General features: G+C 40.4%; 1 protein-coding gene across 6 annotated transcripts in view; it reads left to right on the top strand.

The window, feature by feature from the left end:
- Window positions 1–13,127, top strand: part of FRMD3 (FERM domain containing 3) — a 253,950-nt gene that overhangs the window by 30,701 nt on the left and 210,122 nt on the right. The window contains exon 1 of one of the 6 annotated variants that reach the window (XM_036991344.2): window positions 1,304–2,085. The exons of 4 other annotated variants lie outside the window; for them this stretch is intronic. The gene's annotated coding sequence lies outside the window, so the exon portion shown is untranslated. Of the gene's footprint in view, window positions 1–1,303; window positions 2,086–13,127 lie in introns of those variants that run through there. One more of the 6 variants, XM_036991343.2, reaches the window with a different exon arrangement.

The following is a 13,127-nucleotide window of genomic DNA, read 5'->3' as shown; positions in this document are numbered from 1 at the left end:
GGAAGGATGTCTGGGTTGCTCCCAAGTTTTGCCAATTGTGAGTGAAGCTTCTGTAACCATCCATGTGAAGGTTTTTACATGGATTTAGGTTTTAAACTCATTTGAGCCACTACTTGGGAGCACAAATTGCTGGATCATATGGTAAGGTTTAGGTTTGCAGAAACTGCTAAAACTGCCTTCCAAAGTGACTAAAATTTTACATTTCCACCACCGAGCCAGAGCTCCTGTTGCTCCACATCCTCATCAGCATTTGGCATTGTCAGCATTTTGGGTTTTAGCCATCTAATAGGTGTGTAGTAGAATCTCATTGTAGGATGGTATTTTAACAAAGCAACCTAGGCACATGAGCCTCACAAGGGCACCGCACAGATGAGCAGGAGCAGAAATCTGTGACATCCAAATGCATTCTGAGTCCTGCCAAATGCATTTCTTCACCATCATTTTTACTCACTAATATATCTGTTTCCAGTCAAGCATCAGTAATGGTGAGTGCTCTCCGAGGCCCTCTTGTCAGCTCCCCTGTTCAAATGCACTGATTTTTCCTACTGCATATCCTTCACAGTTACTGCGTTTTAAAGAGCTGGCCCTGTTGGGGTCTTTGTCTTACTGTCCGTGCAGTGAGTTGGCAGTTGATGCCCTCAGAGGGAAAACTGCTTGCTGTAAGGTGTCTCTTGGTGTCGTTTTGGAGAGTTTCTCATGCAGAGTTTTTGTTTGCGTGAGACCATCCTGTGTTATTTTCTAAGTTGAGTTTGCTTTGGTGCCATGATGGAGTCACGGAACAGTCGTGATCATCAACTTCACCAGCTCTTCCTGTTGCAGGTAGATATTTGCATCTTTGTGAAAAAACCCCCAAAACCTAGAAAATCTACAGAAATAGTGCTGCCTTAGAGGTGATATAGGCACTTCACACATCATGCCACTTCTCAAAACTCTCAAAAGCTAATATGGTAGATTTTATGGTAAAGCCTTTCTTTATCTAACAGATACTTCTCCCAAGTTTTGCTTTTCTCAGTTTTATCCCGTTAATAATTATAGTGTTAGTTGGGAGGGGGTGCTGGGAGTCTTGTCTTGGAGCTGCTTCTGAGAGTAGATATTGTGAGGTGTTCTAGGCCAGCACGTCCAACAAGCGCCCTGTTGATGGAAATGTTCTGCGCTCTTCAGCGTGGTGGCCACTAGCATGTGTGACTTCTGTGCATCTGAAATACAGCTAGTGTGACTGAGGAACTATATTTTTCATTTTATTTAGTTTTAATTAATTTAAATAGCCCCATGTGGTTAGGAGCATATTAACTGCTCTTTGAGTGCTCACTCCTTGCTTTGGTAGAATCGTAGGGATTTTACAGGAGATGGATCCAAACTAAACAGAAAACTTTTGGCCTATTAGCTTCCATCATGGAATTTGTGATGACTGCAAATGTTGCTTCATTTGATTTTCTGTGTCAAGTCTGGCCCTAAGTAGTTCTCAAGAAGTTTGCAAATAATACACAGGAGGTTTGAGGAACACGAAGTTTCAGTCTTTCCACTGGTGTGCTTTTGTGAGCCAGACAAAGACCTGAAGAATTCTGAACATCTGTTCCCACATATAATGAGAACCATGCCGAGTATACGCCAGGTATCGGCTTCAGTGGTGCAGGTGACCTGGCTGGAGCCACTGAATGAATTCCTTTTGCTGTGGAGAATTCTGATTTGGGAACCAGAGAAGTCAGGTGACTGCCAAGTGTATTAGTCATGATTGCCTTGTTTATTCAGGGCATTAAGGTCACCCTGAAATCTCAGGGCGTGAACACCACAAAGTCTCAGTTCTTGCTCCTCCAAAATATAATGTAATTGGGCAACTGCTCAGGGCATTTTGTCCTCCATGCAGTCACTCAGTGATTCTTGCTGTTTCCATCTCTCTTCTTCAACACTGAAGCCATCAAGATACATGTAGGAGAGAAATGGAGCACTGGAGGGTTGCACACTAGCTCTTAAATGTTTAGACCCAGAAATGACAGTTTCTTCTGCTCACACTCCATTGGCCAGCATTGTCCATGACCCTGTTCCTGCAAGGGGCCTGGGGAGTGTGGAGTTGCCTGTGGATATTTGGTAAGTAGTGAATATCTTTTCTATACCAAATCTTTCTCACTTAAAAAATTCCAACACTTTAGAATGATTTTGAAATGTTAAACTATTCCCATTAAGTCAATTAGCTATAATTTGGGGGGTGTGCAAAATATTTTATTTCTAGGCTTTAGTCCCTTTTTAGGATTTACCTGGATACCTTGTTTCTCAGTATACTTCACTTCTGTTTTATTCTTAACGTTTACTTTTACAATGCTAACTCGCCTTGAGACCCTTTGGGTACAGGTGCTCATAAATAAAAAGAGTTATGGTAGTAATTTCATTACCCAGCTGAACAATTTTAGTTCACAGACATGGACTGAAATACAAGAAGGAAGAGTATTGTGCATAATTCCATCAATCTCAGACTGAACTTGGGTATTACTATGACATTTTTTAAGCACACTGGGATTTGTTTTGTTTATTTTTAGTTTTGCAAAACACACTGTACTACAGATCCTGGCAAAATGCACTCTTCATTCACAACAGCCAGCTTTAAAATGGCAAACATGTAGAAATCACCCTGTTTATCCTAAATCTCCCTTCCCCTCAACTATTGGTTTCTACCATCAAACGGAACTTATTAGATGTGTTTTCTGTTTCTATATCCCAAATTGCCCAAATTAGACGAATCACTAGGGCATTTGTCAAAAGTGCAGATTCTCTGTTTGCAGTACACCTGAGATGGGGTTTAGGAATGTGTACTTAACAAGCACTTCTTAATGATTCTTAGCATTGGGATATTCTGGGAACTCTGCTTTACTTTTATTTTAAGGGAGCCTACTTGGTTTAGGATTGGGGGACTGGATTCTTACCAGGTTGAGAGTAGGACTCTTGTCACTTAAGTAAGACTAATGACAACACTAACTAGTGTCCCTGCCAGGGAGCAATTGACATGTTGGGCTATTATTTCATTTGCTCTGCCATTTTCACAATTGTTGTCTCATACTATTTGTACAGTTACTTGTTTAATACTTTTCTTTTGATTGCATAAACCAACTTACTTAACTGGAAATGTTATGCTGTGAAGTCATAATTCTACCATTAAAAGAGTTTGTGTACCACTTGTACTTCTTCCAGGTACTCATTGTGGAATATGCAACATATTTGGGGAACGCAGTATAAAATAATTCATTCTGCCAGTGTAAGGGCTCTTGCTTATAAAGTACCAGTTTATGAATTTATTGACTGAGTTATGCCACATAAGCTGGAGACATGAAACATGCTTGTCAAAATTCAAGCATTTATGCTTTATTCATAACCTTCAGTAGCCTAAATCAAAGTGGAACATTTTTAGTTATGCCAATAATACTCAAAACTGATAATAAATGTCACATTCCTTCTGTCATTTGTGAATTTAATCATTTGACCCTGTCTTTAGCTGGATGTGCCCATCTCTATGTTCTTTAAGATGAGTACGTAAAAAAATACTGTTTTCAAATAGACTGGTTTATTTTTATTTTTATTTTAGTAAATACTATGTGCATTAACCATGATTTTTATTTCAGAAAAGGTGCTCACTGTACATATCACCACATAAGTACATGTACATTTATGTTCAGACATGGAACATTTTCCATGTTCTGTGGAAGATTCTGTAAGGTAAATTTAAATGTGTGGGTTTTAGATATTTTTGGCAATTTGAAATAATAGCTAATAATTCCATCTTAACTGATGGCTATATCCTTTCTATTTTGTATTGCCGATCATTCCCACACCCACTTTTGACCCCACTTCCCCCTCAGTTACCACCTGTTGTTAACGAAATTCCTTGAAAGGAGATTTCCCTTCTCCAGTTCTTTTTTAACCCACTCTAGCCAGGCTTTTGTCCGTTTACCAAGGTCACCAATGGCTCCCACTCTGTCCCTCAGTGGTCAGTCCTGGGGTCTCGTCTTACCTGACAAGTGGCAGCTGTTGGCGTGGTGGGCTCCCTCTCCCTCTTCAGTCCCCTTGGCGACTCTCCCTCATCTCTCCTCCCCTTTACACTGGACTCAGATGACGACAGTGAGATAACAACGGACATGAATGCAGATGTATATTCTCTAGAATAATTTATACAAATAAACAATAGGAGAATGGTTAAATAAATCTTGAAATATCCATATAATGGAATATTATGCAACTGGTAAAGCATTTTTTCAGAGAATAATGATGTTGGAAGTGTTAATGATCTTTTAAATAAGAATAAGATACAAACTGTGTTTGTAGAATTAGGCAATTTTATAAAACATCACATATACAATCATATACATACACATACATACTCATATAGCACATATATGCATAGTCAAAAGGCAGGTATGAATATATCACTTTTAACAGATGTTAGCTATTTTTTTAAATTCCAAAATTTTCTAAATTCTGAAGCTATTGTAAAGAAAATAATTTTTGAAAAAGAAGGTAAAATATTTAAGATCTGAGAAAGATCTGCTTCCATGGGTTGATTTCCAGGGCCAGTGGAGAAATATCCCAGATCTTTCCAACCCATGTCTTCCAGTGTGCCTTTTTATTTTAAATTGGTGTGCATTCCATGGTTATCATGCACATTCATGTTCTAATGGAAGAAGAAAAATACATGTGGAATAACACAATGTGATTTTCTGAATATCCATTTAAAAAAATATTTTGTAACATTTAATGTAAGTAATTGAAAAGTACTCTAACACTCCCCCCACACTCCATAGAGAATTGATAATGATTAAATAAACTTATTTTGTCCATCTTCCCGTTTTTACACACTAATGGTGATAAAAATGATAATGTGATCATCCATGAACATATGCAAATCAAGTAAGAGTGAAACCAACCTAGTTTAAAAAAAATCAATATATTTCCCAAATAGATGGAAATAAGAGCAACCCTATACTATTTACCACGAGGTATACAAAGTGGTGTAATTCCTGCCACCTGTGTAGCTAGAATTTTAACTGGTAAATATATTGGTTAGGAAGGAAATGAGCTGTAACAGGCACTTTGTCATGGTTTAGGCAGATACTGGCTTAATTTTCTCACATAACTAGGAATCTAGAGGTAGATGGTTGGTTGCAGCTTGTCCAGTGGATTAATGGGAACAGTGTTGCTGTTTCTCTGAAGTTTACTTGGTTTCTTCCTCATGGTCACAATGTGTCCAGGATGCAGACATCACATTCCAGGAAGAAAGAGGGGTTTGTTGCAGAACTTTCCCAGAATCCCTCCAGTGTCAGCATGGTTGTCATTTGGACTCTTCTATAAGGAAGGCTAGGAATGTGACTATTGGTTTTTCCAGCCTCTGTTTGAAAGATGACAAAGGTGAAGGGGATTAGGAATGGCTTTGAGTTACAGTGCGATAAGATTAGCACAAAAAAAGAGTTACATGGCAGTAGATCCAGGGTAACTAATGATGGCAACAGGCTCCACAGGAATGGCCCAGAGGAAACTCTGAGGGTCCCTGAAGGTTCAGAGAGGGTGAGCTTGTCCTGAGAGAGGTTAAGGGAAGGGGAGAGGATGCAGAGGCAGGTTTGTGAGCGTGAGCTTGGCCAGTCTTCCATGAATCAGTTGGGTGACCAGGAACATAGCTGAGCTTGAGCTGAACTGCTGCCATCCACCAGGAGGGCTGCTCTTGAGGACAGGGACCCTGGTGAACTGTGGGTGGTGGAGGCTGAGGAGGAGACGGAGAGGTGGATGCATGGCTGGTTTTCCTGCGTCTTGGATCTGAGGAAAGGGGAGACCCCAGCAGAGCCCTTCAAGGAATGCTTTAGTACTGAGCGTGGGCATGCCTGCTCATCAGAGGCCTTGGGGAGGACAGTCAAGGTCACAAGGTCACGGGGCTGCAATCCTGCACCCCCTGTCGCTCTTTCCTGCCCCTGCTCTGGAGGAGTCAGGGTGAAAAGCATGTGGAAAGGATCCTTCCACTCTGTGCTGCTGAAATCATGGGCTGTGACTTGAACTTGAGGGTGAACTTTTAAATTGGTTAGGACTCTGTTTTAACTACCCACACAGACCTGTTCTAATATCTGAGATGAACCAGGAAGTTATGGAATTGAAATATCTTTAAGGAACTCAGTAGGAAAGCGGACTTGGATGCAACACATTTGGGGCCTAGTTTTAGGAAAAACACCAAACCCCAGGCCCTGTTCATAGCCCAGTGAGACGAGATTTCTTGGTGGGTGTGTGTGCTTTAGTGTCATGGCCTCCAGGAAGTGCTCCATATTAACCAGGACTCGTGGTGTGGTTATAATATTTTTGTTTAACTTTTCAGTGTATTAGTTTTAGATTCCAGTGGGAAGAGGCTTTAATCAAATCATCTTCTATTTAGGGCACTAATTAATTTAGGACTGGATTGTCCTGGAGTGACCTAGGAGAAGGGTGGAAGTCTTGACTTACTCTTGGTGTATGTGGGACTTTTTTCCTTGAAGGCCCAAAGTGTGATGCACATATATTTTAAAATTAGAAATCAAACTATGCATTTCACAAATACATACAAGAGTAGATAATAACAAACACCATGAACCACCATCAGCTTGAGAAGTAGCACATTAACAAGTATGTTAAAACGTCTGCACGCCCTCTGTGGACACCTGTTCCTTTCTTTTTCCTTTCTCTCCTCCCCAGCATCACCTGCTACCCTGAATTTGGTGTTATAGATGTGGGTTAATTCACTTTGAGGAGGGTAACTTTTTCCAGGCAACTATATCCAGTGAAATAGATGAGAGCTCAAAATACTGCTTCCTGATTGCGTGTAGTTGAATCGCTTTCCTACCAGTGCTCAGGGTCAGGAGGCCTCCACGGTGGTTTTCTTCACTGACCTTCCCTTTTTTCCATTGCGCTGGCGCCAGAAGGATTTGTATGAAAGAACAAGGGTCCACTAAAGCTTTTGGGGTTTCTGATGGTGAAGAATCTTCTGGAAAGGTGATCCCTGATGGCTCATGACAACTTGGAAGGGCTGGCTGGTTGGTGCCCTGTGCCGCATGTAGCCTCTTTCCCCAAGATGGATCGGGCCTATTGGCTGGCCTGGCCTGGGGATTCATTAGTCAGGCAGGCCCAGGCCCACTGGAGGAGGCTCTCAGCATGCGTGTCCCCCAGGCCCCTGCCAGAGAACATTAAGAGTTCAGGGAGTCAGGAAACCCAGCACGCCTCATCCTTGTATTGTCTCCAGTCACACTGTGGTCTTTCCTAAGTCAGGGCTCAGTTTGTTACGGCAACCCTTCCCTCTTGCCACTGGTGGAGCAGTGAACTAATTATGAAATTTCCTTTTATCTCAAGTGTCTGTACTCCAGTGTTATCAAGGTAGCTAAGAGGGTTTGAAGTGAGTACAATCATATTTCCTGAAATATTCTAGGTATTCTACTAAAAAAGGGAATTTCATGGGAGATTTTGGCTTACATTCCTTCTCCCCTTTTAAAAAATACCAGGATTTCACAGAGCCTTCATTATTAATAGTTACTATGATTCTCCAAGAGTGAAATATACACGTGGTTATCAAAGTCATTTGACGTGGAATTAAAAAAAATGAGGCATCTCATGAAATGATAAGCTCAGGACACATTTTGGGATCTGCTGGACTATAATATTCAAATTTCCATGTATTTCTCACTTTGTTATGCTAGTTTTCTAAGGGTCCGTTACTGGCAACAAGGAACAGTGTGTGTGTATGTGTGCATGTGAGAATGTGAGTATGTGTGTGTGAGAGAGAGAGAGGCAGGCAGACACAGACTGTTAACAAACTGCATCTTTCAGAAACTGGTTGATCAGTCTGTCAATCTGCAAATTAAAGAGAGGGAGGGAGACAGAGACTAATAGACTACATCTTTCACAAATTTGTTAATATCTATCAGTCTGCAAATGAGAGAGGGAGAGAGGGAGAGAGGGAGAAAGACTAACTGAGCTACGTCTTTCAGAACCTGGTTAATCAGCCTGCAAATTATAACAAGCTCATTAAAGGCATTTTTTTTTCCAAAAAGGATTTTGTTTTTCTAGTATCCAAGTCTGCTACATTCTCCAAATCTCTTATGTGCCAACTAGATTAAAAGTTAATTCCATTATAGAATGTACATCTGCAAAAGGAAGTTAGAAAAATGCCTGTTTGTTTTTCCATTGCAGCCTTTCCCAGGCGTGTCCATCTTCAGCGGGGCCCTGCTGCTGGTGGTCTCATGTTTTTGACAGATTGGCAGTTGCTTGTGTTTCTGGAATGAGCAGACTGTGGGGAAATTCCTGTGATGTGGGGAAGGCACAATTAGCAGATAAAAAGCAAGGTGATAAAAAATAATGGATTTCAGATTTGGGAGAATTGCAGAGAAGTAGGGCAGGAAACCTAAGCCATGGTTATTAAGATTGGAACAAAGTTTGGCCGCCCTCTTGGTTTTGAAACCTCAGTGACCTTGCTGACTGGGGGTGTCTGAACTGGAGAGGCCGCATGAGTCCCCTTGTTTCTCTGTGTTTATTGTACTTGGTTGTTAGATTTATTGCGATTTTGATAAGCAAATCGTCTACCCGGATGATAGCTGTAAGCAGCCATCTTTTTTTAAAATTAAGGTATCATTGATATACATATGAAGGTTTCACAAGAAAATCAATGTAGTTATTACATTCACCCTTATTATCGAGTCCCCCCCATACCCCATTGCAGTCACTGTCCATCAGTGTAGTAAGATGCCACAGAGTCCCTACTTGTCTTCTCTGAGCTACACTGTCTTCCCATTGACCCCACACACACCATGTGTACCAATTATGATACCCCACAATCCCCTTCTCCTTCCCTCCCTACCCGTCCTCCCACACCCCTCCCCTTTGGTAACCACTAGTCCCTTCTTGGAGTCTGTGAGACTGCTGCTGTTTTGTTTCTTCAGTTTTGCTTCGTTGTTACACTCCACAAATGAGGGAAATCGTTTGGTACTTGTTTTTCTCTGCCTGGCTTATTTCACTGAGCATAATACCCTCTGGCTCTATCCATGTTGTTGCAAATGATAGGATTTGTTTTCTTCTTGTGGCTGAATAGTTTTCCTCTGTATATATGTACCACATTTTCTTTATCCATTCATCTGCTGATGAACACTTAGGTTGCTTCCATTTCTTGGCTATTGTAAATAGTGCTGAGATAAACATAGCGGTGCATATGTCTTTTTGAATCTGAGAAGTTGTAGTCTTTGGGTAAATTCCTAGGAGTGGAATTCCTGGCTCAAATGGTATTTCTATTTGTAGTTTTTTGAGGAACCTCCATATTGCTTTCCACAGTGGCTGAACTAATTTGCATACCCACCAGCAGTCTAGGAAGGTTCCCCTTTCTCCGCATCCTCGTCAGCATTTGTTGTTCTAGATTTTTTGATGTTGGCCATCCTAACTGGTGTGAGGTGATATCTCATTGTGGTTTTAATTTGCATTTCCCTGATATTTAGCAGTGTGGAGCATCTTTTCATGTGCCTGTTGGCCATCTGAATTTCTTCTTTGGAGAAGTGTCTGTTCATATCCTCTGCCTATTTTTTAATTGGCTTATTTGCTTTTTGGGTGTTGAGGCATCTGAGTTCTTTATATATTTTGATGTTAACCCCTTGTTGGATATGTCATTTACAAGTGTATTCTCCCATACTGTAGGATGCCTTCTTGTTCTGCTGATGGTGTCCTTTGCTGTACAGAAGCTTTTTATTTTGATGTAGTCCCATTTGTTGATTTTTTATTGTTTCCCTTGCCCAAGGAGATGTGTTCAGGCAAAAATTGCTTATGTTTATTCAAGAGATTTTTGCCTATATTTTCTTCTAAGAGTTTTATGGTTTCATGACTTCCATTCAGGTCTCTGATCCATTTTGAGTTTACTTTTGTATATGGGGTTAGACAATAATCCACTTTCATTCTCTTGCATGTAGCTGTCCAGTTTTGCCAACACCAGTTTTTAAAGAGGTTGTCATTTCCCCATTGTATATACATCGCTCCTTTATCATATATTAATTGATCATATATGCTTGGGTTTATATCTGGGCTCTCTAGTCTGTTCCATTGTCTATGGGTCTGTTCTTGTGCCAGTACCAAATTGTCTTGATGCTGTGGCTTTGTAGTAGAGCGTGAAGTTGGGGAGCTTAATCCCCCCTGCTTTATTCTTCCTTCTCAGGATTGCTTTGGTTATTCGGGGTCTTTTGTGGTTCCATATGAATTTTAGAACTATTTGCTCTAGTTTATTGAAGAATGCTGTTGGTATTTTGATAGGGATTGCATTGAATCTGTAGATTGCTTTAGGCAGGATGGCTATTTTGACAATATTAATTCTTCCTATGCATGAGCATGGGATGTGTTTCTATTTATTGATATCTTCTTTAATTTCTCTCATGAGTGTCTTGTAGTTTTCAGAGTATAGGTCTTTCACTTCTTTGCTTAGGTTTATTCCTAAGTATTTTATTCTTTTTGATGCAATTGTGAATGGAATTGTTTTCCTGATTTCTCTTTATGCTAGTTCATCATTAGTGTATAGGAATGCAGCATATTTCTGTGTATTAATTTTGTATCCTGCAACTTTGCTGAATTCAGATATTAGATCTAGTAGTTTTGGGGTGGATTCTTTAGGGTTTTTTTATGTACAATATCATGTCATCTGTAAGCAGCTATTTTTTTAATAGCATTTATTTTTACACTGTAAATACTATTATTATTTTTAACAACAGCTACTAAAAACCTTTTTTTTTTTTTTACATCTACTTGAGGTCAAATAAAAAATAATACTTTAGAAGTGGAGAGTTCAATATGGGTGTATATAAGACCAATGGCATGATGTCCAAGGTCAAGGGAAATGGCGTCCTTGATGGTGTTGGCAGCTAGACCACCCAGCTGGTTTTGCTGAATTTCGTAATGAGCATGTGTTAGTTGGTTATTCTAAATGCTCATCTCTCAAATGACCTTAAAATATGGTGCCACGGCCTTACAGTACAGAAATCAGAATAGTTTTATTTCCTTCCATCTCTACTTCCCTAATATGGCATCCTGCCAGTATCTGATATGGGTCCCAGCAGGGCTGCTTGAGAGAATTGACAAGATGACCTGAGATCTGAGCAGGATTTCCTCCTCTCATTTAAAAAATACACGTATATGTCTGTGAGGCTGAGCTCCAGCTCCGGGAGAATGGGAGATATCTGATGGTTTGAAGATCTGTTATCTCCTGTAGTGTACTTAATTTCTTTTACCCATTTTCCTTTCGCAAATCAGAAACTCTGAAAACTGAAAGAGCTCTGAAGTAAAAGGGCTTACTGAGCCTTTACAGATGCAGACAGAAAAGGTCTTAGTTCCAGGATGGGAAGTTTCTGCTTTACCAGCAGCAAGGCCAGTTCACAGACACAACTTGTCCACCAGACTCAAGAAACAAGGCACATCTATGGGGGTCTCAAGGGAAGAATGTTCTTTAAATTCACATGGCTCTGCAGATAGGGAAGGTGGGCTAATGTGAACTGCGGAAAGTCCTGGGAAAGGTGGTTTGCCCACAGGGAGGCCCATGGGTTGGGTGTTGATGATGGTCAGACACTGGTCACATGCAAGGGGGATGTGGTGGTTCTGGGGACCTTCTAGATGCTTGTTGAAATCACTTCATCTGGGAACGTGGAGTTTCTGGTTAGCTCTGTCCCATGGCTATTGACTGATGCCCTTCCCTTGTCTCTCTCCTCATTCTGTGGCCCTTATGTTACTGAATTTAGGACATTTCAGAATTTTTCTTTATCACCTGCAGAGTTTTCTTCATTGAAAAATATGGACAATGTCTAAAGTCAGTTCCTGTTCATGTTCTTTAATAAGTCAAACATTTAATGGGGGTAATGCTGGTGGTCTAATATTAGGTTTGGGGAGTGGGAAGGAGATTTGTCAGTGAATGAGACAAGATGCCTAACCCTAAAACTTCACCATTGAGTTGGATAGACCCCTGCAATTAGCCAGAGAGGTCTTCATGAAGAAAAGGAGTTTTGAATATGAAATGAAGTGAGGAGAATGATTCAAATACATGTGGAAAGCAGAAGAATTGCATCCATTTAAAAAAAATAGGGTTCCCCTTTTCTAAATTGTAGACATTCTGTTTATGGCTTCATTGACCATTTATCTTCTGTTGTAATCCCATGTGTCCCAATCCATAGTTTTAAGAGGTGTAGAATTTCCTTTCACTGTTGATCAATTTCCACTTGGGTTTCAATGGCATCCATGACTAAATCTGCATTTAAAGGTGGCTATGTCAGTGAAGCTATGCAGGATTAATGTTAGCTCAGGACTAAATGCAGAGTGAGGTGTGAGGTGTTTCAAAGGAGCTGCAAACAAAATACTTTTATTTCTATCCTCCTGTGTTTCTGTTCCCTCTTAGGCTGAGTTCAAGGGGAGCTTATCACTGAGATGTTTGTGCATCCACAAAGCCTATTATTTTGTCATATGTGAATTATGTAACTGTAGTAGACTTGTAGAAAAACGTTAGTGGATAAGAGTGTTTCTTTTAGAAGGAGGCAAAAAACAGTATGTATTTTACTGTAGTCAAGTATGAGACTAGTGATGCTAGTAGAAAAAAATATAAGAGTTAATAGCATGGGGTCTATTTCAATTCTGGCAGTAACCAAAAATTGGTGAAAATTCAGCATTTGTGGTTTTTGTTTAGAACTTGAATGAAAATTTATTTCGAACTAGCTTGACCTTGCTGTGATGGCAGTTAACCCAAGGTAAGCTTCTGGTGAAGACATTTTGGTAAAATTGTTATTGTTTTTGGGATGCTGGATTCTTGGGTCTACCCTTCCCCTCAAAACTCATATGCTATTCATGTCTCTAAGCCCCTCTGATGTGCAGTCAGTGCTGCAAAGTCTCTTCACACTCCCCACCTTAATATTTGCATCCTCTGGGCTAGTTCATGTTTTCGTGTTGTGCCTTCCACAGAATAATCTTTGGTTAAATTTCTCTCTCCCCTGCTCTGACCAATGAAGGGCTCTCCCAGAACATCTGCATCCTCTGGTCTACAGCAGGGGCTGCTGTGTAGGGAGTGTTCAGTAAATATTTGTCGGGTCACATCCATTTACTGAGAGTCTAACCACTATGTGGTGTTCAGAGTTCTC

Source organism: Manis javanica, chromosome 2, assembly GCF_040802235.1.
Source record: "Manis javanica isolate MJ-LG chromosome 2, MJ_LKY, whole genome shotgun sequence".
NCBI lineage: Eukaryota > Metazoa > Chordata > Mammalia > Pholidota > Manidae > Manis > Manis javanica.
Note: the sequence above shows the minus strand (reverse complement) of the source record. Positions and strands in the feature narration are given on the sequence as shown.